General features: G+C 46.5%; 4 non-coding genes and 1 pseudogene across 4 annotated transcripts; 3 read left to right on the top strand and 2 right to left on the bottom strand.

Moving 5' to 3' along the window:
- LOC115071381 overlaps positions 1–8,468 on the top strand; it is a 21,827-nt pseudogene extending 13,359 nt beyond the window's left edge.
- A 2,704-nt stretch (positions 8,469–11,172) lies between these two features.
- On the bottom strand, positions 11,173–11,246 carry Trnan-guu. The gene has a single exon. It is a non-coding gene; the product is annotated as a tRNA-Asn (tRNA).
- A 1,516-nt stretch (positions 11,247–12,762) lies between these two features.
- Positions 12,763–12,833, top strand: Trnag-ccc. The gene has a single exon. It is a non-coding gene; the product is annotated as a tRNA-Gly (tRNA).
- Positions 12,834–20,804: 7,971 nt separating this feature from the next.
- Positions 20,805–20,968, top strand: LOC115071382. The gene has a single exon (XR_003850465.1). It is a non-coding gene; the product is annotated as a U1 spliceosomal RNA (small nuclear RNA).
- A 998-nt stretch (positions 20,969–21,966) lies between these two features.
- Trnae-uuc lies at positions 21,967–22,038 on the bottom strand. Its single transcript has one exon. It is a non-coding gene; the product is annotated as a tRNA-Glu (tRNA).
- Positions 22,039–24,126: the final 2,088 nt, after the last annotated feature.

Below are 24,126 nucleotides of genomic sequence, written 5' to 3'. Positions count from 1 at the left end.
GCCCTCCATGCCCCCCCACCGGATTTCAGGTTTTCCTTCATCTATATTAATAAGGCCTATCGAATCAAGTTTGTGTACTCACATGTCCCTCATTACAAGTTCATCCACTGGAGCCTAGTCAGCCTATCTAGAGTCTCCTCCTTAAATGTCAACTCTACTTTACCCAGCAGTGATCAGCTGCCAGTAGTTCTGGTAGGGTTGGGTCCTGCTGCCCATTTCTCCAGTTCTATGCTGGGAGGTATTCAAGGGCTACAGCAATAGCCTGTGTTATTTTGGGAGTCTCTTGGACTTCCCTATCAACAACTGGAGGGGAGGTTTCTCCTGTCTGGCACCATGTTTCTTGTTATATAGCCTTCAGGTATGCACATGCACTCATGTTCAGATATTAGATGTTTTTCAGTACCCTTTGGAGCTATTAAATTTCCTTCTGCTTTTCATACCACTTAATCTTTATGTATCTCTACTTCTTCTCTCCATGTCTAAACTCCCTCCTCCCTTCCCAGTTAAAGTACCTCCATTTTCCCCTTGATCATACCTGGCTCCTGTGATTCCCCCCTCTCTTGAGCGCTACCTTTCCCTTTACCCCCATGGCTCCTTTTATATCCCTCTTCCCTTCTCAGTTGAATACCCCAACTTTCCCCATTTCTTCCTTGGTAATAGCATCTGTTTTCTGTATCCCCTCTCTCAGGCTCTTTCCTTCCCTTTACCTCCATGATCCCTCTCCATTTCCCTGGTTCCTGCAGTTACCTCAGGATATATACTCACACATATGAATTTGGTGCTAAGATCCACAAATGAGGAGTAACACATGTCCCTTGTGTTTCTGAGTCTGTGCTACTTCACTTAGTAAAAGAGTTTCCAGTTCCATCCATTTATATGCAAATTTCAGGATTTCGTCTTTGCTTATGACTGAGTAGAACTCCATTGTATAAATATATCACATTTTCATTATCCATTCCTCACTTGAGGTACATTTAGGTTGTTTCCATTTCTCAGCAATTGTGAAAAGAGCAGCAACAAACATGGATGTACAAGTATCTGTGCAGTAGGATGAGTCCTTTTGGTGTATGCCAAGGAGTGGCATAACCAGATCATATTGTAGATGCATTTTTAGATTTTTAAGAGTAATCCATACTGCTTACAAGATATAGGTATAGGAAAGTACTTTCTAAATATGACCTCAGATGCTTAGTAATTAAGGTCAACAATTGACAAGTGGGACTTCATTAAACTAAAGCGCTTCTGTACAGCAAAAGCAACGACTAAGGAAACAAAGAGGAGACCCACTGAGTGGGAGAAAAACTTCACCATCAGCACATCTGACAGGAGTTTAATGTCCAGAATATAAAAAGTACTAAAAAAAACAAAAAAAAAAACAAAAAAAAAAACAAAGAAACAAGAAAAAAAATGGCCCAATTAAAATATCTGCTAAGGACCTGAACATAGAGTTCTCAAGCAAAGAAATAAAAATGACTAAGAAACACCATAAAGTGTTCAAATCCTCAATCATTAGGGAAATGCAAATTAAAACCACTTTAACATTTCATCTTTCCCCAGTAAGACTTGTTAAAATCAAGAAACTAATGACACCAAATGTTGGGGAGGCTGTAGAGAAAGGGGAATTCTTTTGAAGGACCCGACTGACAGCAGGAAGGCCATTTTAGAAAAAGAACTGTAATCAGCCATTCGATAAGCCAAGATTCTAACCCAGGTCTTGTGAAACTAGCAGTGGAAGATAGGACGTTTGCAGTCGGACCACCTGCCACCACCCTGAGGCCCCTACCGGGAAGTTAGTGATAACAGCCCCTACTGGGAAGTTAACGATAACAATCGGTTTCACCCATAGCCCCCTCTGAATTTGGCAATACTGTTTCCTCATACCTTGTACCCATTGAAATGCACTAATAATAATCTTGTAACCATGCATCTGCTTCTGTACCTTGCTTCTGCTCTATAAAAAGCCCCCCCCAAGCTAAGCCCGGCACGCAAGTCCTGACCCGAGCGGGACTCTGCGTCCGCAGGCGCCTGTGTATGAATAAATTCCTTTTGCTTTTGCATCCCGAAACTTGGTTTTGTCCCTGTGTGTTGAGCGCGATTCTTCAACATGCCTTTACTCTTAGCACTCAGGAGACAGAGGCCGCCGGATTTCTGTGAGTTCCAGGCTAGGGGTAACAGGGAGTCTCAAAAAAAAAACAAAACAAAAACAACAACAAAAAAAGGAGTGGGGTGGGGTGAGGCTGGAGAGATGGTTCAGCAGTTCCAGGGGATCCAACAGCCTCTTCTGTACTCCGCAGGCATTGCACTTACCTTCATGCAGGCAATACATGCATACACAGAAAATAAAAATAAATTTAAAAAAAATGTTTTTTGTCTTTTTGAGACAGGGCCTCCCTGTAGCCCCAGCTGTCCTGGAACTAACCGTGTAAACCAGGCTGGCCTCGAACTCACAAAGATCTACCTGCCTCTGCCTGGGATTAAAAGTATGCACCACCACACCCGGCATATATAAAATATTTTAAAAAATCAACCATGGAATAATTATACACACAAGGCAACACTGCCTACTACAGAAACCTATGGGAAAAGAGAGAGAGAGAGAGAGAGAGAGAGAGAGAGAGAGAGAGACCTCATTCAGACTTCTTTGAGCTGCTGTGGAAGGGTGAATTTCATAGGCAGCAGAGAGAGACTCAGCCACAGGCATCTGGCTCACAATTACCCCTTATTTCTGAGCACCAGCACCTGGGGCACACTGCTGTGTCCCCAGAGCTTCTGCCCTTGTGGAAATTCCTTTCCGCATCCCCATGCTATGGTGAAAATTAGGCCAATGGTCTATCGAAGGCAGATGTCAGTCAGAATAAAAAAACAAACAAACAAACAAAAAAAAACCCCACTGGTTTTAAGCCCCAATGTGCAGAGTCGCAGCAAGCACTGCAGTGACCTTTGGAGAAAGTCTTTGGGCTGGAACCTCGGAATTAGCCTCAGCTGTGTGTGCAGTGTGGCGGTATTCCTGGAGATGAGAATGGAGAAGACAGAGCAGGTAAAGCATCTGCCTTTGAAGAATGGTGGTGTGGAAGGAGAGAAAAAAAGAGCAAGGCATGCATTGGCCAGGAATGAAACCCAGGTCTCCCACATAGGAGGCAAGAATTCTACCACTGAACCACCAATGCCCCTCTTGACCAGTACCTTGCATTCCTATAAGAAAAGGATAGGAGAATGCATCCTGTCAAGCCTTTCATCTCAAAAAGAAAAAAGAAAAAAAAACTGTTGGGAGCTATTAGTATAAGCACAGCCATTATGTACATTGAGCTGTGGCAGGCTTGTTTGTTTATGACTGTTCACCTGACTCAAGAGTTTGTGTGTTTTGCACACAAGTACCGAATTGTTCTGCCAAGTCAGGAAGAATATGTTGATAATTTAGGGAAGATGGTTAAATGGTTGTTTTCACAAGTATTTGACCATTCCTTGACCCTCAGATAAAGGTGGGAAAAAACAGCTGTTGAAGCTAATTGAGCTAAGCAAATGGTGGCTGTCTGATGTTCTACTATATAAAAAGGCCGAGCAAAAATAAACCGGGGCTGCAGTCTCTACTACAGTCCTCCCAAGTATCTTTTCTCTGTCTCTTGTTTTTTCTTTCATCCTCACTCCCCCTTTCAGGTGCTGTTCATCTAGGCTGGCACCTGCAAAAACAAACAAAAAAGCAAACCTTGTAATGTAAATCAACATTCCTCAATTTCACATCTGTGCTGGATAGCTTTAGTGTCAACTTAACACACCTGGGTTGAGGGAGCCTCAATCGGGGAATTGCCTCTATTGGACTGGCCTGTGGCCATGTCTGAAGGGCATCTTCTTGATGAGTGATGTGGAGGGCCCAGCCCACTGTGGGTGGTGCCACCCCTCGGCAGGTGGGCCTGTGTTGCATAAGAAAGCAGGCTGAGCAGGGGCCAGGGGAGCAAGCCTGTAAGCAGTGTTCCTCCATGGCCTATGCTCCAGCTCCTTCCTCCAAGTTCCTGCCCTGAGTTCCTACCTTGGGCTCCCTGATGAACTGCTTGTGACCTGGGAGATGTAAGACAAATAAACCCTTTCCTCCCCAAGTTGGTACTGGTCAGAGTGTTTTGTCACAGCAATGAAGAACAAACTAAGACAACATCCTTCTAAAACTTTTGGAGAAATACTGTCACTTGTAAACATCTTGTTCTCCTTTTAAATTTTCTTTGGATTTCTTGTTTTCTCTGATTTTGTTTCTGTTTTTCTTGCTTGGTTTTGTACTTGACCCGGATTGTTGGAGACCACTGTCCTGTTTGAACTCTGCAGATAGCATGCTTTGCATATATGCAGTCACCATCAGCCAAGACTGTCTATGGTAGCAAAGCCAGCTAGTCATGTATGTAGACAAAAGTTATGAAGTACAGTGTCCCTTGTGTTTGGTTTAGATTTTTTTTTAAAGCCTACCCCGCATTTGTGTTGTTGGGTGAACACCTGCTCTCTACCCTGTAAACAGGCCACATTTTGTGGCTCATAGTTTCCTGAACCCCTGAAGAGAAATGCCCTTTGATCTGCTTAGAGCACCCCATCCCTGTCAATAAAACTTTGGGAGTTGGAAACTTGGGGCTGTTTGTTCTGTGGAACAGAAAGGCTTCTGGTTCCAAGCTTTCATTAATATTAACATACCTTGTGTATTGACACGATATGCTGAGACATCCCTCTTTGCATCCACCACCACGCAGCCACGCAGGGCGTAGCACCCGCTAAGGATGAAACATAGGCTCCTACCTGACAGGCAGCCCCATTCCCCTAACCCCTCAGCCGGTGGCAGGTTTCCTCCCCCAAGGAACTACAGATCCCGCTACTTCTGCCCCCAACTGCTGGAATTAAAGACATACATCACCACAGCCGGATTTTCCTTTATTATTATTTTTTTTTTCCTTTCCATCACCTCAGGTTCCGTCCCCTCCCGGCTCTTCCGTCCTCCTTCCCTCCCCTCTCCTCCCACACAAACCCACTCTCAGTTTCCAGCATCCCACGCCCGTGGGTCCTGCCTCCTGCCCTCTCGGCTCCCCCCTCGGTCCTCTCCCTCAGCTCCCGCCCGGCCTCGCTCATCGCGCGGACCTCAACCGCCACCGCCGCCGCCTTTCCCACGCGCGCCGCGCCAAGGCCCACAGCCCCGGCCAAGTCTTCCCACGGCACAGCCTCCCCTCGACGAGCCCCTCGCGTGTTCCGGTGGGATTCTGCCTTCAGGACCCGAAAGCGCTCGAGGGAACTGGATCGAGTCCCGCCGAGCGCCCTGGAGAGGACCCGATCCCGCTGCAGCCTGAGGGACCCAAAGGCGACATCACCGCGACCCCGGCCACCGTGCAGCCCCCGGGAGCCCCGGGTGAGGGGTTCGCAGCCCCCGAAGCCGTCTGGTTGGCATCCCGTCTCCTGGTGTGGCCGGGCCTAGGAGGCCTCACTCACCAAGGAACCGGGAGGAAGTTGGCTAACAGGTCTCTGGCGCAATTGGTTAGCATGCTTGGCTCTTAATTAAAAGCTCTGTAGTTCAAGTCCACCTAAGGATATTGATGTTTGGCTTTTAATGACTTCATATATTGCTGATGGATATTGGCAAACAGGACACCCACCCAGCTCAGCACACCTGCAACTGCTGGCACTACTTGACTGGTATGAAAAATGTATCCTGGCCTCTGTTTTGCTTAAGGAAAATGTATCCTGGCCTAAGCTCAAGCAGACACTCTCCCACCAACCTTACTGCAGGAGCATAATCTCCTGTGTTATTCATAATTCATTCATTCATTCCCACATTGCTGTTTAGCACAGGCTGGTCCTGAACACAAAATCTGTCTGCATTGGCCTCTACAGTCTTGTGGACTACCACCATCTCTTTTTACTTTAGGGAAAAAAAAAGTTTCCTACTTAATCTGTGCGTTATTTGGTTTACTCTTCCATATGTTTTTGAAGTTGGTTGTTTCCCTCGTTGATGATTATAAACAAATCTTGCTGCAATGGTTGTTGACAGACCCATGACTTTGGTGACTCCTGCAGATGTTATTTCTATGGTGTAGAGAGAAGGACTCGCAGCTGGCAGCAGTGTTCATACCATGCTCCAAATCAGAGTCTGGGGCGGGGGTGCTAAGTCCTAGTTCAATGCATTTCCCAAGGCTCCCAGTGTTCCTGTCTTGTTTACTTGCTGGAACAACAAACTGTCTGTCCTTGACAGTGTCATAGGGTGGTGCTGCCCTCCTGAGTTAGCTAAGGGGAAGTATTGTGTGACATTATTCCTGGGAAGACCTGAAGAAACATCTACTGGCCTGAGATAGGGAGCTAGTGACAGATCAAAGAGAGGATACCACTAAAATCCAATTTAGTAAACCAGCGAGTTTATTGCGATTATGTACAGGAGTGTGGGTGAGGGGTTACAGCTCTGGAATGTGTGAACCCAGATGCTTACTGCACAATTTAGCTCAGCCCACCTGGTGAGTCTCTCTCTGCCAGGCAATTTCACTGATCTGAGTCTCCTCCCCAGTCCTTACTGCTTATCTAATCTTGGGGAGTGAGGGGCCTTGTACATCTGGTCAGTTTCAGGGACTTTCTGAGTCTTAGGAGTTGTTCATGAGTTCTTAGGACAAGGAGTCTCCTTTTGAATTCTGTATCTTACACAGCCTCCTTTTAGAACTTTCTGGTCTTAAGGAGCTTTCCTCCAGGATGAAATGTTTCAACTGGGAGGAAATTGCTACCCCATAGGAGGTAGAGCAGAGGCCACAGCACGAGCACACAGACACTCTGTGCATATTTGGGTGGGGTATGTGTGTGTGCACCTTTGTTGTTAAGTTCTCACTGTGTACCCCAGGCTGGCCTCAATCTCAGAGATCCATCTCCTTCTGCCTACCCAGTGCCCAGCTGTTGCAAATTTTGGACCAAAACTTCCACAGCACTTCAAAGTCCTCCCACAACTGTCATTGTTTCCTGGGGTGTCCTATTCATTCAGATCCAGAGTGGACTGACCTGAGAGACTGCTCAGATAGAAAGGATATCTTTATGGTCCCAGGATTTTCCTCCTTGCCTTTCCTCCTTTCTTTACAAAACTTGCTTTGCTTTCAATAGTTGGTGTTTGCTCCTACACGCTGGTGAGTCAGCTTGCAGATAACAGTGGCTATTCTATTTCTTGGCACATTGTTGCTGGTCCTCTGTGCTTAGAAATTAACCTGCATGAGACACATCATTGGAGCCAGTAGAAATCTGCAATGGACAGAAATCTTATGCAACTGGCTGACACTTGCTTTACATACGAAGTGTGGTTATGGACCACATTCCTCTTTTGGCATTGCTATATTCTCCCATCATTGGTCGCCAGTCAGCTTCAGGAGGTGGGTTTCTGAGGACTTATATGGTGGTTGAAAATAATCCATTCATTCATTCTCTCTCTCTCTCTCTCTCTCTCTCTCTCTCTCTCTCTCTCGTTGCCTCTTGTCCTGAGTAGCCTCATGTTTTTTGTTGAGAGTGAAGTAGTAAGAAACCCTTTCATCTTTTCAGTGTTTGAAATATTCTCTCTCCTGTGAGGAGTCTTTGTCACTTTCTTGAATGTGTACTTTGAAACAAAAGCTTTTTAAAATTAGGACTATTTTCATTTTATTTTATCTTTTGAGTGCGGTCCCATATGGTTCAAGCTTTCTTTGAAGCTGAGATTCATTAGAGCTCTTGAATCTCCTGCCTCCTTCTTGACTACATACTGAGATTCTAGGTGTGCACCTCCATGTTCGTTTATCACTAATTTGGGGGGGGCGGGGGAGGGGGCTTTTTTGAGTCAGGGTCTCCCTGTAGTCCCAGCTGGCCTGGAACTCGCTATGTAGTGAGGTGTCTGTGTCGAAGCCCCCCCACCTGAGGGACGGCAACCACAGACGAACCTGGGAAACCCACAGAGCTGAGTCCTGGCCTCGCTGCCCTCACCCAGTGCTGCATGCCCATCGCCCAGTGCCTGCCTCACCCGGATTGTATAGTGGTTAGTACTCTGTGTTGTGGCCACAGCCCAACCTCGGTTCAAATCCAAGGCATGGCACTAGCGTCCTTCCGCCTGGCTTTCTGCTTTCTCGCGCCTGCTCTCTGCAGCAGTCCGCTATGTGCTGTGTGCACTCATTTCACTGTCTCATCTCCTGTGAACTAAGGGAATCCCGGCCTGAGTTCTTTTCCATGAAATGAAACCATATGGGGCACGCTGGGCGCCAGGAGTGGGGTGCGCGGGTATCTTGGGGCCCCGCGCACACCTGGAGAGTCGCGGCGGGGGTCCCGCGGGCTTCTTAGCCGTGTAGCGTCCTGCGTCGCTGTCCGCCGCTTGAGTGCTGAAAGTCCCTGCTGCCGGGGCTTTTGCCCGGCCGGGTCCGGCCCTAATTTCACCTGTGAACTTTCCTCAAGATGCGAAATCCACCGGCCGCTGGATCATGCGGGAAAGTGCGGGGGCGGCTAAAGCTGTGTATCAGTGAGTCGATGACCGGGGAATACCGCCCCCCCCCCCCCCCCCCCGGGGAGACTGGAACGCAGGCAGGGAGACACAAGATTCAGCTTTCCGTGTTACAGCTCTTTATTCTAAGTCTCAGTGTCCCAGCTCTAGTTCCTAGCTCCAGCTCCGTTTCCAGCTCCAAATATTGAGGGAAAACCAGGGAACTTTATACTGTGGAGGTAGTGGTAAAAGCTTTAGCTGATAGGCATTTTGTGAGATACCCTATTTACATATGGAAGTGAACTCCTGCCTCGCTGCTAGACTGCCAGAAAAATCACACAGGAAAGCATGGCATTTCCAGAGCCGGAGGCCATGTTTTCTATGGCGACTACTTCAAAGGAGAGTCAGGAAGATGCCAGGAAGGTATCCTGCTGAAAAGGAGTCATCTGCATATGAAACCGAGCCCATGGGCCATCCGGACATGGAGAGACTACGACTTCACAGCAGGGGTCCCCAACAAAACCAAACTTCAAACTCCCAAGTTGAAGTTGTCCCCTTGGTCAGCATCTAGTCCCCTACTATAGGGGTGGGGCAGGGGGGCTGGGAATTATTGAAGCCCACTTCACCTAGATTAAAATGTTCAACTGCAGAGAATTTGAGAAAAATGACCAACACCTGATCAATTTTCTGTGAACTGCCTTCATCCCAGCAACTTCTTTGTAAGCCAGTCCCACTCATTTGTTAACGATTGTCCCATAGAAAATTTGTGCTTTATTATTATTACTACCATTATTGAGACAGGTCTCATCATATAGACAAAGGATGGCTGTGAATTCAGCTGATGCCTGTCTCTGCCTCCCAAGTGCTGGAATTAGAGGCATAGGCCAATACCCCCAACTGGCTTACTACCTTTCATGGTGCTTCCTATTTTGTTTTTTTCTGCCTTGGTGTGTACATCCCACAGCACCAGGCATGTATGTCAAATCCAGGGACAAGTCACAACACCATCATTCCTTTAGTACCACAAGAGGTGTGTGGGCAGACCAATGGTCCTGTGAGCCTGATGGCCGTTGGCTCTGCTGCTTACAGCCTCCTAATGTAGGTATGTTGCTATCTCCTCTGTGAGTAATGCTGCAAAACAGGAACTGGCCAGACAGCTACATTTAGAGCTGTCTCAGCACAAGCTGTTCCTCAGATAAGTTTGGAAGATAAACAGGGCCCTGCACCCAGACCCACTGATGTAAGAGCTGTCTCAGTTCAAGCTACTTCCCTTGAAACTGTAAAGATTATTTTTGCCACCTTCCACATTCCCCAACCCCCCTATAAGAACTTCCTCAGCAGTCAGCAGGCTGCTGGTTGCCTTTCTCTCCCCAGCCGAGCTGCCAGCCACCAGCAATCCTAAGAAATAAATTTTGCTTTGCTGGAGTCCTCCTATGTTTCCTGTGGCTATTTACTACCTGGCTTTTATCTGACAAAACTCACTATGTAGACCAGGCTGGCCTTGAACTCACAAAGATCTGCCTGCCTCTGCCTCCAGAGTGCTGGGACTACAGGTATGCACCATCACACCTGGCGAGAATAGGTCATTTTTAATGATCACACAAGTCCTCAGAAACCCACCTCCTAATAAGTAGAAGCTGACTAGTGACCAATGATGGGAGAATATAGCGATGCCAAAACAGGAAAGGAGACGTGTTCCATAACCACACTTTGTATCTAAAGCAAGTACCAGCCAATTGCATAAGGTCCATTGCAGATTTCCACTGGCTCCAATGTGTTTCATGTGGGTTAATTTCTAAGCACAGAGGACCTGCAACAATGTGCCAAGAATAGCCACTGTTATCTGTAAACTGACTCAAGTGTAGGAGCAAACACCAACTACTGAAAGGAAAGCAAGGTTTGTAAAAAAAAAAATGAGGAAAGGCAAAGAGGAAAACCCTGGGACCATCTAGATATTCTTCTTCCCCCTGGACAAACACTTTGGCAGAAAGCTATCTGAGAGGTCTGGAACTGAGTGAGTAGGATACCACAGAAAACGATTACAGAAGTGCCTTGGAAATTTCTGGCCAAAATATGCACACAGCTGTGTGCTGGTGCTGTGGCCTCTGCTGCATCTCCTGTGGGGTAGCGATTTCCTCCCAGTTGAAACATTTCATCCTGGAGGGAAGCTCCTTAATACCAGGAAGTTTTAAAAGGAAGCTCTAAGGGAATTCTAAAGGAAGCTCCTTGTCCTAACAACTCTAGAAACTGACCAGATGCACAAGACTCCTCCTTCCCCAAGGTTATATAAACAGGACTGGTGAAGAGACTGAGCAGATGGGCTCAGCTGAATTATACAGTGAGCTTCTGGATTCAGGCATTCCAGAGCTGTGACCTCTCACCTACACTCCTGTAAGTAATTTCAATAAACTCACTGGTTCATCAAGTTGGGCTTTGGTGGTATCCTCCCTTTGGTCTGTCATCATAATCCAAGACTCAAGAGGCTGATGCCTGTGCTACACAGCAATGTGTGAATGATTATGCTCCTGTAGCAAGATTGGTGGTGAAACAATCTCTAAATGTAGAGTTATCTGCCTGCTTTTATGAAAAAGTGTGATAGGCCAGGATAAGTTTTTCTGTCATGAATTGTTTGAGTCCCACAGTTGTAAAGATAGTATGTCAGCAGCTGCAGAAGGAGGGCTTAGCTGAGTGTCCTGTTTGCCCATTAGCCAACAATATGTGAGAAGCATTAAAATGACAGCTAACGTCGTCCCTGGGTGGGCTCGAACCACCAACCTTTCGGTTAACAGCCGAACGCGCTAACCGATTGCGCCACAGAGACGTCGAAGTTAACTCCTTCCCGACCCCTTGGTGAGCTAACCTCCCTAGCCCGGCAGCACCTGGAGACCGTGGACGCTGACCAGATGCCCCTGGGGGCTGCGATCTCCTCACTCGGGGCTCCCGGGTGCTGCTTGGTAGCCGGGGTCGCGGTGACGTCGCCTTTGGGTCCCTCAGGCTGCGGCGGGATCGGGTCCTCTCCCCGGCGCTCAGCGGGACTCGCGCCAGATCTCTCGGGCGCTTTCGGGTTCTGAGGGCAGGACCCCATGGGGACACGCGAGGGGCTTGTCGCGGGCAAACACGCCCGGACTGTGGCCTGGCGTGGCGCGAGTGGGAAAGGCGGCAGCGGTGGCGGTTGACGTCGGCGCATTGAGCGAGGCTGGATGGGAGCGGAGGAAGGGGATGGAGAGGGGACCGAGAGGATAGGGGATGTTGAATGGGTTTGTGAGGGGGCAGAAAGGCACAAGTATCTCGAGTTTGGCTGGATGATTTTTGACAAAATGAACCATCGCCTGGATCCCGGAGAGAACGTGGATTTCCATCCTGCCAGAGTGTCCAGTTGTCTACACCCAAGCCACTCACAACCACCCTCCTGATTTTTCTGCCCGTCTCTGCCACCCAGTGCTCAGGTTCCAGCATTAGTAACGTTTCTAGAGGATGCATGGATGGGTTACTTTTTACTTTTGTTCACTTCTTCCACAGTGTTTAACATCAGTATGAATTTTCACACAAAGGGTACCCGATTAGTGTACTGATTCTATTTTTGTCACAATATCTAATGTCCTAGAAGACTGGCTTTGTCCATGAGGACACTATATGCACAGCAAATAAAACAGAAAGCACAGACCTTAGAGACCATTGTCAGTTTTTCTTCACCCAAAGCTCATTGGTAGAAAATCCTTCACACCTCTCCCTCCTTCCTGTTCAAATCAGCAGAACAATGTGCACTGCTCAGAAAATGGTTTTCACTATTCTGATCCCAAAGACAGGACTTTGTTCTGAATTTTAATCCCAGAATATACACCAAGTGTGATGCTCTCTCTAAATTTAGCAAACTTCAAGCAATGATTTTCAGAAGCAGGCATTTGAATTGGAACTAGTCTTTCCATTTTAATGGACTGAAACATAGATCATCCCAGGTGGAAGGGAGGAAGAATTCTGTAGGTCACTCCCTGAGCTCCTAGAGGGGCAGGCCTGCTGCAAGCTGAAGGGTTAGGGGAATTGGGCTTTTTCACTGCCCACCATGCAGGAGTCTGCATATCATCCTCAGCACTGGAAAACACAAACACAGAAAAGTGAAACAAAACCAAAGAAAACAGCAAACATGAAGAAAAGTGAAAACCAGGAGAAGTTATGTGATATTTTATTTGAAGTTTTTAGGGTACGGCACCTGAGAATTCTTCATATGAAAACACTGATCTTGTGTGTGTGTCGAGGGTATCCTTTTCTGGTAGGAAAGCTTGACTCAGTGGATTCTAATACCCTTTTCTGATATGTCTGCAAGATACAGAGAGGGAGGAGCATTGGTGGTTCAGTGGTAGAATTCTCGCCTCCCACGCGGGAGACCCGGGTTCGATTCCCGGCCAATGCATGCTCCTTTTCTTCTATTTCATTCCACTGTGCTTTCTTCCTGTTCCTCAAAGGCAGATGCTTTATCTGCTTCCTCTTCTCCTTTCTCATCTCTTGGAATAGCCACCATACTACACACACAGCTGAGACTCTACAGTGCTAGCCTGAAGACTTTCTCCTTGAGCCTACCTTACCTTCGCAGTTGATGTGTGGCTGCTTTCTTGCTTCCACACAGTCTGTTTTTCTTCTGGCTCACCTCTCCAAACCAGGCTTCTCTGTTCATCAATGTATTTCCTGGGCTTTGGACAGACCATTGGCCAGTTCTCACCACAGAATGGAGATGAGGATAGGAGTTTCCACAAGGATAGAAGCTGAGCTCTGGGGATACAGCAAGGTGCTGGAGGCACTGGGGGCTCAGGGAGAGAAGGAACCTGCGAGCAGGATGCCTGCACCTGAGGACACTCTCTACCCCTTTGATGATTGTGGTAGAGTGAAGGCTAGGTTCCCCCAGCAGACGGCAGCAGTCTAGAAAGTCTTTGTATCACCCATTTGTGTTTCACTCCACCCCTAAGGTTCAGAGGCCCATTTTAATTCTTGGGGTTCAGCATCAGAGGGAGCAGGCTGTGTCACTCACTGGCTCTGCTGCTCTGGAGGTGTCTCTGGCAAGGGAAAGTCTGTGTCATCTGCTCATCCTGCCTGTCTCAATCAACTCTTCTTCGAAGAAGGGGCTGTGAAGAAGGCAGCTGTGAAGTTTCTTTCCTGGAGGGGTAAAAGATGAGAATGGCCCAGAAGTTTGGGGGGGATTCCCCAGTGCAGAAGTGAGAGCGCTTCTCTCCCTTTATACCTGAGTATGTCTCTTTGTCTCTCTGCTGCTGTGAACCACACCCTTCCAAGTCAGCTCAAAATAGCCTCCAGTCTGTTTGAGCCTTCTCTCTCTCTCTCTCTCTCTCTCTCTCTCTCTCTCCCTCCCTCCCTCTCTCTCTCCCCCTCTCTCCTCTCTCTCTCTCTCTCTTTTGAGACTGGGTCTCCCTGTAACCACAGCTGGCCTGGAGCTCACTATGTAGATCAGGCTTTCCTTGAACTCACAGAGATCTGCCTGCTTCTGCCTCCCCAGTGCTGGGATTAAAGGCCTGTGCCACCACCCTGGGCTTCTCCCTCTCTTTTTTATAAATCCTGTGGTAAACCAGGTTTCCTTGTGTGTACAATTATTCCCTTGCTGATTTTAAGCAGGTATTCAGCAGCTCAGACTAGTCCAACTTCCTGTTTCGTTTGCCTGCTTTGACACTGAGCTGAAGGTTTCTTCTACTCTATGGAAGTCATTGTAGAAGGTTGGCTTTTTGGTATTTGTTTATTTGAGATAGTGTCTCACTCCATAGTCCAGGCTGGCCTGGGCAGCGATCCTTCTCCTTCAGCCTCCTGAGTGCTAGCATTACAGGTGTGAGTCCACATCTGGTTTTCATTTCCTTCTTAAATGTTTGCCAGAATTAATCCATGAAACCACAAAGATCTGATACTTTGTTTTTGGAAAGTTCTTAATTGTTGGTTCCATTTTTTAATAATTTATATTGGATTTCTGTGTTTTTTATATATAGTCATCTTTATACCCCTTCCCCTTTGGGTCCTTCCCATAGCCCCCCACTCATGTTTATACATTCTGTCATTTGTATTAAGACCTAGTATGTAAAGTTAGTGTCCTGAGATATCCCTCAGTGCAAGTTCATCTACTGGGGTTTAGTCAGCGTATCTAGAGTCTCTCTCTTCAAGAAGATCTGTTCTTCCTCACCCAGTAGTAATCAGCTGCCAATAATTCTTTAACTAAGATTGGGGCTTGCTGTTCATTGCCACAGTTCTGTGCTGGGTTTTGTCTGCATGGGTCTTGTGTATGCTGACACCATTGCCATAGTTTTGTATGAGAAGGGTCCCTGGTGCCTTTAGACTATTTCTGTGTGGTCATGCCTGGCTCTTACAATCTTTCTACCCCCTTGTCTGCAATGGTCCCTGAACCCTGGGTTGGTGGACCTCAATATAGGAGACCTATCCAAGGACCCACACTCTGCAGACTCTTATTCTCTGTGTTTTGGTCATTTGTGGCCTTTTGTGTTCCTGGGCCTCTGTTACATGAGGGAGCTTCATTGATGAGAATTGAAAGATGCATTAGTGTTCTCTTCATCCCTTGTTCTATGTTCTGTGGGTCTTAGGTGTAGAGATTGCATCCAGGATGTGCCACTTAGGCTTGGGCAATTCACAGAAAATCTCTGCGTGTGACCAGTGGTGTAACTCTGTAATCTCTGTCTGTTGAAAAAGAGGCTTCTTTGATGGGTGGTGACTGGGATGCTTGTCTGTAAATTTAAGGGTCCATATTTTGCACATAGTAAGATGGTTCCATTTCTTTAATAAAGACTTATGCTGGGGGCCTAGAGAGATGGCTCAGCGGTTAAGAGCACTTGTTGCTTTTGCAGAGGACCTGGGTTCACTTCCCAGGACCCACATGGCAGCTAATGACAATCTGTAACTCCAGTTCCAAGGGATGCCCTCTTCTGGCCTCCTCAAGCATTGCACACATGGGTGCACTTACATACATACACACAAGATACTCATACACTTAAACAAAAATAAAAAGACATACTGGAGGAGCCCTGCAATCCCAGCACTTGGGAGGCTGAGGCTGGAGGATCTAAAGGAGTTCAAGTCTGCTTCTGCTATAGAGTGAGACCCTGCCTCAAACCACCAACCAACCAACCAAACTACCTGTGTAAATGACCTGCTCCTCTCTGTTTTAGTATATTGTGTATTTAAATAGTTACAGCCATGTGTATCTCTTTTTTTGACTCTGGGGTCTGTTTCCTAGGTATGATGGAGCTCAGGACACACCAACTCTAAACATGACCCCTGGCATATTGATCCTGTTGAGCTGAAGCAATCTGAGAAAACAGCAGAGCAGAAAGTGCACTCTCCCCTCCTCACCTTCTCCCCTGAAGCATCTGCCACATTCTCTTAGGAGAGGTGCCCTCTTTAGATCCAGAAAAGAAAGGAGCATCCTCACCTCTGCACACAGGAGCATGGAGGAGGCAGCAACAGGCCTGGCAGTTACACTTCTTTGCTTGTGAAATGAGTTCTTTGGAGAGAAGCAATGCTGTGTGGAATACCAGGATAGTGGATAAGGCATTCTGTAAATCCATGGATGGTAGTTTGGACAGAAGTACTACCTACATTCAAGAAAGTCAAATCTATATTCAGAATAAGTTTCTATAGCACTGTCCTTTCCATGATGGAAGTCATCCAGTGTAGTCAACCTGCCACTAGGATGTGGGCTGGTCACCATAGAGAATGGTGCCATAACAGGGCTCAGTATGTGTCTCTGTTGTTGGCAGATTTGGCCTTTAGCAGCAGCTGTAGCCAGGTCAGTCTTGGTGTGTAGAAGTCCATATTGTTGAACTTATCATGCAAGACCTTCATCCTTATACTGTGGTCACTTTGTTCATGGCCCATTAGTTAATGACAGGTATGGCCACAGAAAGAGGTTAGCTATTATCCACAGAATAAATCATCCTATCTACCTGAATATTGAAGTCCTCCTCAGGTGAGATGGCCTTTAGATGAGCATTTACATGGGACAAAAGTATTACATTGTTACATCCTTTGTCCATTGGAAAGATGGAATTTCCTCATTGAACTTGAAGAAGATGGAAAAGCTCAAGTTCACTAGATATGGATGAATAAAGGTCAAAAAGGAGGTCACCATATGTCTCGGTGGCACAGAATGATTAAACTTTAGTTATATGTGACTGAATGTCAAAGCTGATCATGCCATGAAATGATGTGTGGTGACCAGAGGTGAACTGTTGTGTGCCACGGCACTTGTCTATATTAAATGTCTCTTATCCACAGGCTGGGCACTGTCACCTCATTGTCCCACAGAACTGGATGGAGATGACTGAAGGCTGGCCTTGAGATCAGAAGCCATGAGTCTCAGCACATTTGGTACCTGACAGCCTATCGTACTATGGATCCTGCTCAGAAATTCCTAATCCAGGTTCTCCTTCTCCATCCCTGACTCAACATTTCAGAAGTGACTACACTGCAGACAATAGCCACAGCATCTAGGTCTGAAGCAGCCCCTCCCTTCTCATCTGCCATATTCAATACCCATGCTTAGCACTTGTCTCCCTAGGCCTGGGCTGACAGAGTCAAATGGGCAGAAGATGGACCTGCTGTGTCTCTTGTTGAATCTCCCTGTTCCTTCTGGCTGCCTCCAGATGTGGGCTTGAGGGGCAGGAAGTGGAGCAAATGTCTGGGCCCAGCCAGTCCCCTCCTGTTAGAAGAGCTGTTGACAGGAAGTACATCAGACTCCCTCAGGCTAGTCTCCTGACAGCGAGGTAGGTGCCGGTGCCAGGGAAACCCAGGAAACCACTGGCCTGCTCCTAAAACTTCCCAAGCAACTTTCAAGTTTGTCCAGGTCAGCTACCACCTTCCTTTGGTACCTGCCACTTACCAGTAAAGTAGTCGGAAGATTTGCTGTGCAGCCAAGTGATAGGAAGGCTGTGGTGAGTTTGAATAACACACTGGAATATCCATGGTCACATCTCCTTCAGGTCCAGCTGAAGTTATGAAGAACATCAAAAACAAGTGAGGGTATTACTAAAAATTGGTTCGGAAAAACAATGGACTGTTTAGACAAAAGTAGTAGCAATATATTGAAGGGTTATAACATGTAGGAAGCAAAATATATGAATGGCATCAGAGCAGGAGGAGAGGAACCCTGCTTGACAGCTGTGGGGAACTAAAGGTATGTGTGTGCTGTAAACTATAAAGCAATTTAAAAAATGATGTCAATAAGTCAACACAGCGAGTGCTGCCAATGCCCCAGCAGAGAAGCTGAGGACATCTAATTTGAAATATTTAAAGTGGATACAGAACTATTTTAGAAATGCAGATAATTTAAGTGTGTTGTTGTGGGCGATGGCGCTGTAGGTAAAACATGTCTCCTGATATCCTACATAAAAAATATGTGCTAATTGTTTTTGGACAACTATGCAGTCAGTTATGATTGGTAGAGAACTATGTACTCTTTTTGGGGGGGGGTCTTTTTGAGACGGGGTCTCCCTGTAACCCCAGCTGGCCTAAAACTCACTCTGTAGACCAATCTGGCCTTGAACTCAGTGCTGGGATCAAAGGCGTGTGCCACCATGCCCAGTGAGAAATTTTGGACTTTTTGATACTGCAGGGCAAGAGGATTATGACTGACTACCACTGCTGAGTTACCCACAAACAGACATATTTCTAGTGTTTGTCAGTCGTCTCTCTATCCTCATTTGAAAATGTGAAAGAACAGTGGGTGCCTGAGATAACTCATCACTGTCCCTTTCTTTCTTGTTGAAACCCAAATTGATCTCAGAGATGATTCCTCTACTATGGTATAGAGGAACTTGCCAAAAACAAACAGAAGCCTATCACTCCAGAGACGGCTGCAAAGCTGGCTTGAGAGCTGAAGGCTGTCAAGTATGTGGAGTGTTTTGCCCTCACACGAAAAGGTCTAAAGAATGTGTTTGATGAAGCAATACTGGTTGCCCTGGAGCCTCCAGAGACCAAGAGGAGCCACAGGAGTGTGCTGCTATGACGCCTCTCCAGAGCATTTTCTGCAAGCTGGTGTTGTCATCAGACGAAAAGCAGTATTTAGAGTTGGGTGTGGTGGTGCAAGCCTGTAGTCCCAGCACTTGGGAGGCAGAGGTAGGCAGATCTCTGTGAGTTCAAGACCAGCCTGGTCTACATAGTTCCAGGACAGCTGGGGCTACATAGAGACCCTGCTTCAAAAAGACCAAAAAAAAAAAAAAAAAAAAAAAAAAGCAGTGTTTAAATCAAACTAAAGATTAAAAGTTTTAGCCAGGCATGGTGGCGCACGCCATTAATCCCAGCACTCAGGAGACAGAGGCAGCCTAGTCTACATAGTGAGTTCCAGGACAGCTGGCGGTACAGGGAGACCCTGTCTCGAAAAGACCAAAAGAAAAAAAAATTCTTTTTAAATTTCTGCAATGACAAATGCCCTGCACCTACCCACATGCACTATGGCCTCTGCCCTCCCTGTACTAGTTAATTTTGAATAATTGTGTATTGTCTTAAGAGTGATGAGTACTAGATTTTGTTTTCTTGTTGAGAGAAGAGAGAGAGAGAGAGAGAGAGAGAGAGAGAGAGAGAGAGAGAAAGTGTTTTTAGTTTAAAAACAAGGCATGCTTATGAGAACTCTGTTACCAATTATTTTTGTTGTTTGTTTTTGCCTCTGCCTGGGCATTAAATGTGTGTGCCACCACACCCAACTTGATTCCTATTGTTAAATCTCTTCCTGGTTCCATTTTAGGGAGTAATCCGGGACATCCTAGTGGTGTCCCGCAAACACCTTTTTTGTGTGAGAGAAGTGTATGTGGGTTTTTTAAAATATTTTTTTAAATTTTCATTTTATGTGTATGCATGTATTGCTTGCATGTATGTGAGTGCATACTGTGTCACGCAATGCCGCGGAGGGCAGAAGAGATCTTTGGATTCCCCTGGAACTGGAATTAAGGATGGTTCCTAGCTGCCTGCCACGAGGTGCTGGGAATTGATCCCCGGTCCTCTGCAAGAGCAGTCAGTCCTCTTAACCTCTGAGGCCATCTCTCCAGCCCCTAGTTTTTTGGGTTTTGTTTTGTTTTTTTAAATTTTCTAACCAGTGGACAGTTTATAGGGGCAGAGGACAGATTACTTCTACATTCCACTTCCTAGATCTAGTTTAGAAAATGTTCCTTACCTGGTGCTCTTAGACATGCCTCATTTAATAACATACTCCTTTTCAAAAGTTGCCTTTTCTCTCCACCCTTGAGTGGATCCATTCTTTGATGAAACTGGTGAAGGTGGGTAGAAGCTGTCCCCCACTTCTAGGATGTCTGTGTTTCTGTTTTTGGAGGAGGGTATGATTTCTAAATGAAAAAAAAGGATTGCACTTTTTTTTTTTTTTTTTAATCTTTTTGAGACAGGGTCTCCCTGTAGCCCCAGCTGTCCTGGAACTCTGTGTGGACCAGGGTGGCCTTGAACTCACAGAGATCTGCCTGCTTCTGCCTCCCGAGTGCTGGGATTAAAGGTGTGCACCACCACACCTGGCTTGGATTGCACTTTTTAAAAAAATACAGCAAATGGATTGTGCTCCTAATTTTAAAAAATGTTATTTTGCCCATCTTTTGTTATATGCTTGGCATAGATTTGCAGCACACTGTAGTGTTCCTAGAAGCCAGCTGAAGACCTGACACATGGGGTTCCTTTGAGGGTGGTACTAGAAGACAGATTCCTGCGGATGATTGCCATGCTCTTTCGGTTGGAGGTTACAGGCTTGGTTCCTTAAGAAGCTAGAGGCTTGTGAGGGTGGGGAATACCCACATGGGCACCAGTCAGGACTAGCCCCTCTTTCCTGCCATGCATATGAGGAACTTTGAGCACCTGGCTGAAGCTCTTGTTTAATAAAAATCATGGCAAGAGTCTTAGGACTCTTTACAAGTGTTAATAGGAATTTTATCAGATTATTTTGTTTGCAGGTTCATTTTATAAAAATGTTTAGGTAATCTCCACCTTCCCCAAATCCTGATTTTTGAAGATTAGCTTTCTCATGTCTCCGTTCTTTGTATAGGTATTCATTTTAGATGTATTAAACAAACAAAACTATTCAAAAATAAGTAAGTCAATACAGCGAAAACCGAAGTCGGTGGATGTGCAAGTGCCCAGAGGGGCGGGCGTTCTCGCGACATCATGCAGGGGCGTGTCCCATGCAGATGAAGGGCGCGCAGCGTCCACAGCCACTGCTGAAACTCGAGGGATTCCGCGTGGCGAGGCAGAGAGCGCACGGCCGTGGATGGCAAGGAGCACGGGAGGCGCGTGTGAGGCCGGTGAGGCCCGAGAGTGTGAGCAGCCGGATGACCGTGTGTTGATAGTGCAGGGAACGAGGGTGTGTGTCGGGGCTGTGGGTAGAAAAGGCATACTTACCTGGCAGGGGAAACACCATGATCAGGAAGGTGGTTTTCCCAGGGTGAGGCTCATCCATTGCACTTGGGATGTGCTGACCCCTGCGATTTCCCCAAAAGCGGGAAACTCGACTGCGTAATTTCTGGTAGTGGGGGACTGCGTTCGCGCTCTCCCCCGACTTACAAAGGTTTATTAAAAAGAAACGGCCTTTTCCTCCTCTGGGTTTTATAGGGGTCGCATTTTAACACCAGTACCTTGTAGGTGTACACTGCAACATTGGGGGTTATAGGTTTTGATTCTTAAGAGCAGAGTGCTTTTGCCAGAAAACACAATAAATATTCTGTGTAACCATCTGGGTAATTTGGGCTCCTGATTTTCCTTGAGTCAACAGCCTTTTAAATAAGGAGTTACAGTTTGGGGTAGTGATTGATCCCAGCTATCAGGGAAGACATCTCATATCTCCTGGGGAATGGGAATACTGCTTTTAACAGACATTTTTACTTGAGCTCATAAGGCAATCAAGGCAGGATAAAAACTTTGGCATTTTGGTTTTAAAGTGACTATTTGGGGCCTGGAAGGAAATAGATGGATGGCTCAGTGGTCAAGAAGGCTTTCTGCTCTTCCAGAGAACCCAAGTTCAGTTCCCAGAACATCCATCAGTCCCTAACTCCAGCTCCAGCAGGGTATGATGCCCTCTTCTGACCTCTGTGGGCACACATGCGTGCCATACACTCAAACATACATAAATAAAAATATTCATTTCACTTTTTTTTTAGTTTAAATGGCACAAGATAAGAACCTTGAAAAATCTATGTTGTTTTTAAAGAGGGAAGCACAAGTAGATAGGCAATAGTTTTTATACCATAATGTTATAGTTGTGAGTTAAATTTAATCTTTAAAATGTAAGATACTGGGCAGTGCTTCGTGGTGAATGCCTTTAATCCCAGCACTCAGGAGACAGAGGCCTAAAGATCTATTTGAGTCGACATAGGGGTTCCAGGTAAGCTGGAGCTACATAGTGAGACTTAGTCACAACAAAAGTATTTATTATTATATCTTAAGACAATAGCATAACCTAACCTTTTCTTTTACTTTTTGAGACTGGGTGTCCCCTTGTAGTCCCAGCTGACCTGGAACTCCCTATGTAGACCAGGTTGGTGATCAAAACTTCGGTGTTCCCACACCGGGAGTTGAACCCGGGCCGCCTGGGTGAAAACCAGGAATCCTAACCACTAGACCATATGGGAAACTTCAGAACCCTCTCCTGCTATTGAGTGTGAGCCATCTCTCCAGCGCCAAGTGAAGTATAGAAAGAATGTGTGTTTTTGCATTCTTCTCCCTTTTCACACAGCACAAACACTTCTCCACGTATTGTGCATCAACTCTGGTGTCTTTATTCACACACATTACTGATACATTCACACACTGATCAACAAGAACAAAATTAGGGATGAGGCTGGAACTCAAAGGTGAGCAAGTGCTTAGTGTGCCCTAAGTCTTAAGTTGGATCCTCAGTGTGCTTCACACACCACACACACACACACACACACACACACACACACATACAATCCACAAAACAGAAAGGACACCAAATTAGGCCACCAACACAGACAGATTTCAAAAGCATGGAAATAATGTGGCATGAATAATGCCAGGAGAGGGTAGAGGAGGTATATTCATATCACTACCCAGGAACCAAACTCAACCTGACTCACGTGTCCATGGCCCCAGCATTCAGGAGACAGGTGAGAAGATCAGTAGTCAGTAGCCAGAGAGGGTGAGCTTCACCTGTAAAGACCTTGCTGGGATGAAGGCAGATCGCAGTAACTTCACTTGTGTGTTGGTGGCATTTGTCAAAATCTAAGTAGTTGTATATTTAAATAGGCTTCAGTTGTTTGCTGTTAGAAGGGGAATGCAGGTGACCTGGTACAGGCCGTAAGAACGTGTTTGAAAATATTAAGGTTCGTTCGCGTTTCCTGCGGAAAAACTCAGTGATTGTGGAGGAGGGAGCGGTTGTGAGCACAGGGACTGCAGTAGTAGTGTCAAGGAGACAGGAGGCGCTGCCAGGCTGTTTGGAGTTAGCTGACCCTGGGAGGGAGGGAGAGAGCCAGGGTCGGTGGTTAGAGCTGAGCTGTGCAGGCAGCTGGAGTAAGCAAAAGATCGCCAGGGAGAAAGAAGATAATACCATGACTCGGATTCGAACCGAGGCTGCTGGGACCACAATGCAGAGTACTAACCACTATATGATCAGGGAGAGCCACCTGCCATGTGATAAGCGCTTTGTCTTTGCTGGCGCTGTTGGCTGAGCTACCACCGTCCAAGTTCCTGGTTCCGACTTGGCCCAGCCCGCTGAGGCAACAGCGCAGTGGGCTCCGCAAGTCTGTCCCGGAGTCCCCGCCGACAGCTGCGCGATCCGAGCACCAGGTGCAGCCGGGGGAGGGCGGTGGCTGGGGAAACGACTCTTGGCGTTTCCGAGGCAGGTCCTGTAGCTTGCCCGGTTCCGCCTAGCTAGGAAGTTGAGATTTCTCCAATCCAACCTTATTGTTTCTCCGTTTAACTCAGTCTACTAAAGGGGTCCTCTGTTGATGCAAAGGTCGTTGGTTCAAGTCTCTTCTTGCTTTGCTTTTAATTCTTTTTTCCAACAGCATGCACTTTGACGAGGCCGAGAGCAAGACCTTCAATGCCCTATTCTCTGTCGTTTTGCTCTTCGGAAAGGTGTGAACTATTCTACGACCCTTCCAAAGAGCTAGCGAAGAAACCAGACGTCCACAGATTTGCACGGCCTTCAAAGAACAGAACCATCACCTGCCGCTCGGTGAATTCCTTACCCCACACTGCCATTTTGCCAGTTTCTGTCTGTGATTTATTTTCCACATACTTTTCTAATTAAATTGGTGCTAGAATGTTTCTGAAGGCAATTTATGCTGCGGTCACATTTCTTGTATGCACATCTTAGACCAGTGCCCTTTTAGAGAGTTTACATATTTTATTTAAAAGACATTGTCTCTCATTTGGGGACCAGTTGTCTAACTCTTTTATTAATAACTCTAGGACTGAGACATGGGCTTTCATTCCCTCAGCCGGAGTTACTCTTCCTTCTCTGGCTTTTATGTGTTCTTGCCATGAGTTTTTTCTTCTGATCATGTTATAGACTCCATAGTCCAGGTTGTTACATGTGTGCAAGTGTCCAAATACTTTCAAGAGTTTTTAGTATTAAGAAAATAAGTAATATCCTCACCAGTTTCTCATGTTCTTCATTTCTTTGGGTTGAACCAGATTTCCATCTGGAATTTGTCTGTTATGCCTGGAGGACTCTGCCCTGTGATGTTTATTTC

The sequence above is a fragment of the Nannospalax galili genome, unplaced genomic scaffold (assembly GCF_000622305.1).
Source record: "Nannospalax galili isolate Female #2095 unplaced genomic scaffold, S.galili_v1.0 scaffold7479, whole genome shotgun sequence".
Lineage (NCBI taxonomy): Eukaryota > Metazoa > Chordata > Mammalia > Rodentia > Spalacidae > Nannospalax > Nannospalax galili.
Note: the sequence above shows the minus strand (reverse complement) of the source record. Positions and strands in the feature narration are given on the sequence as shown.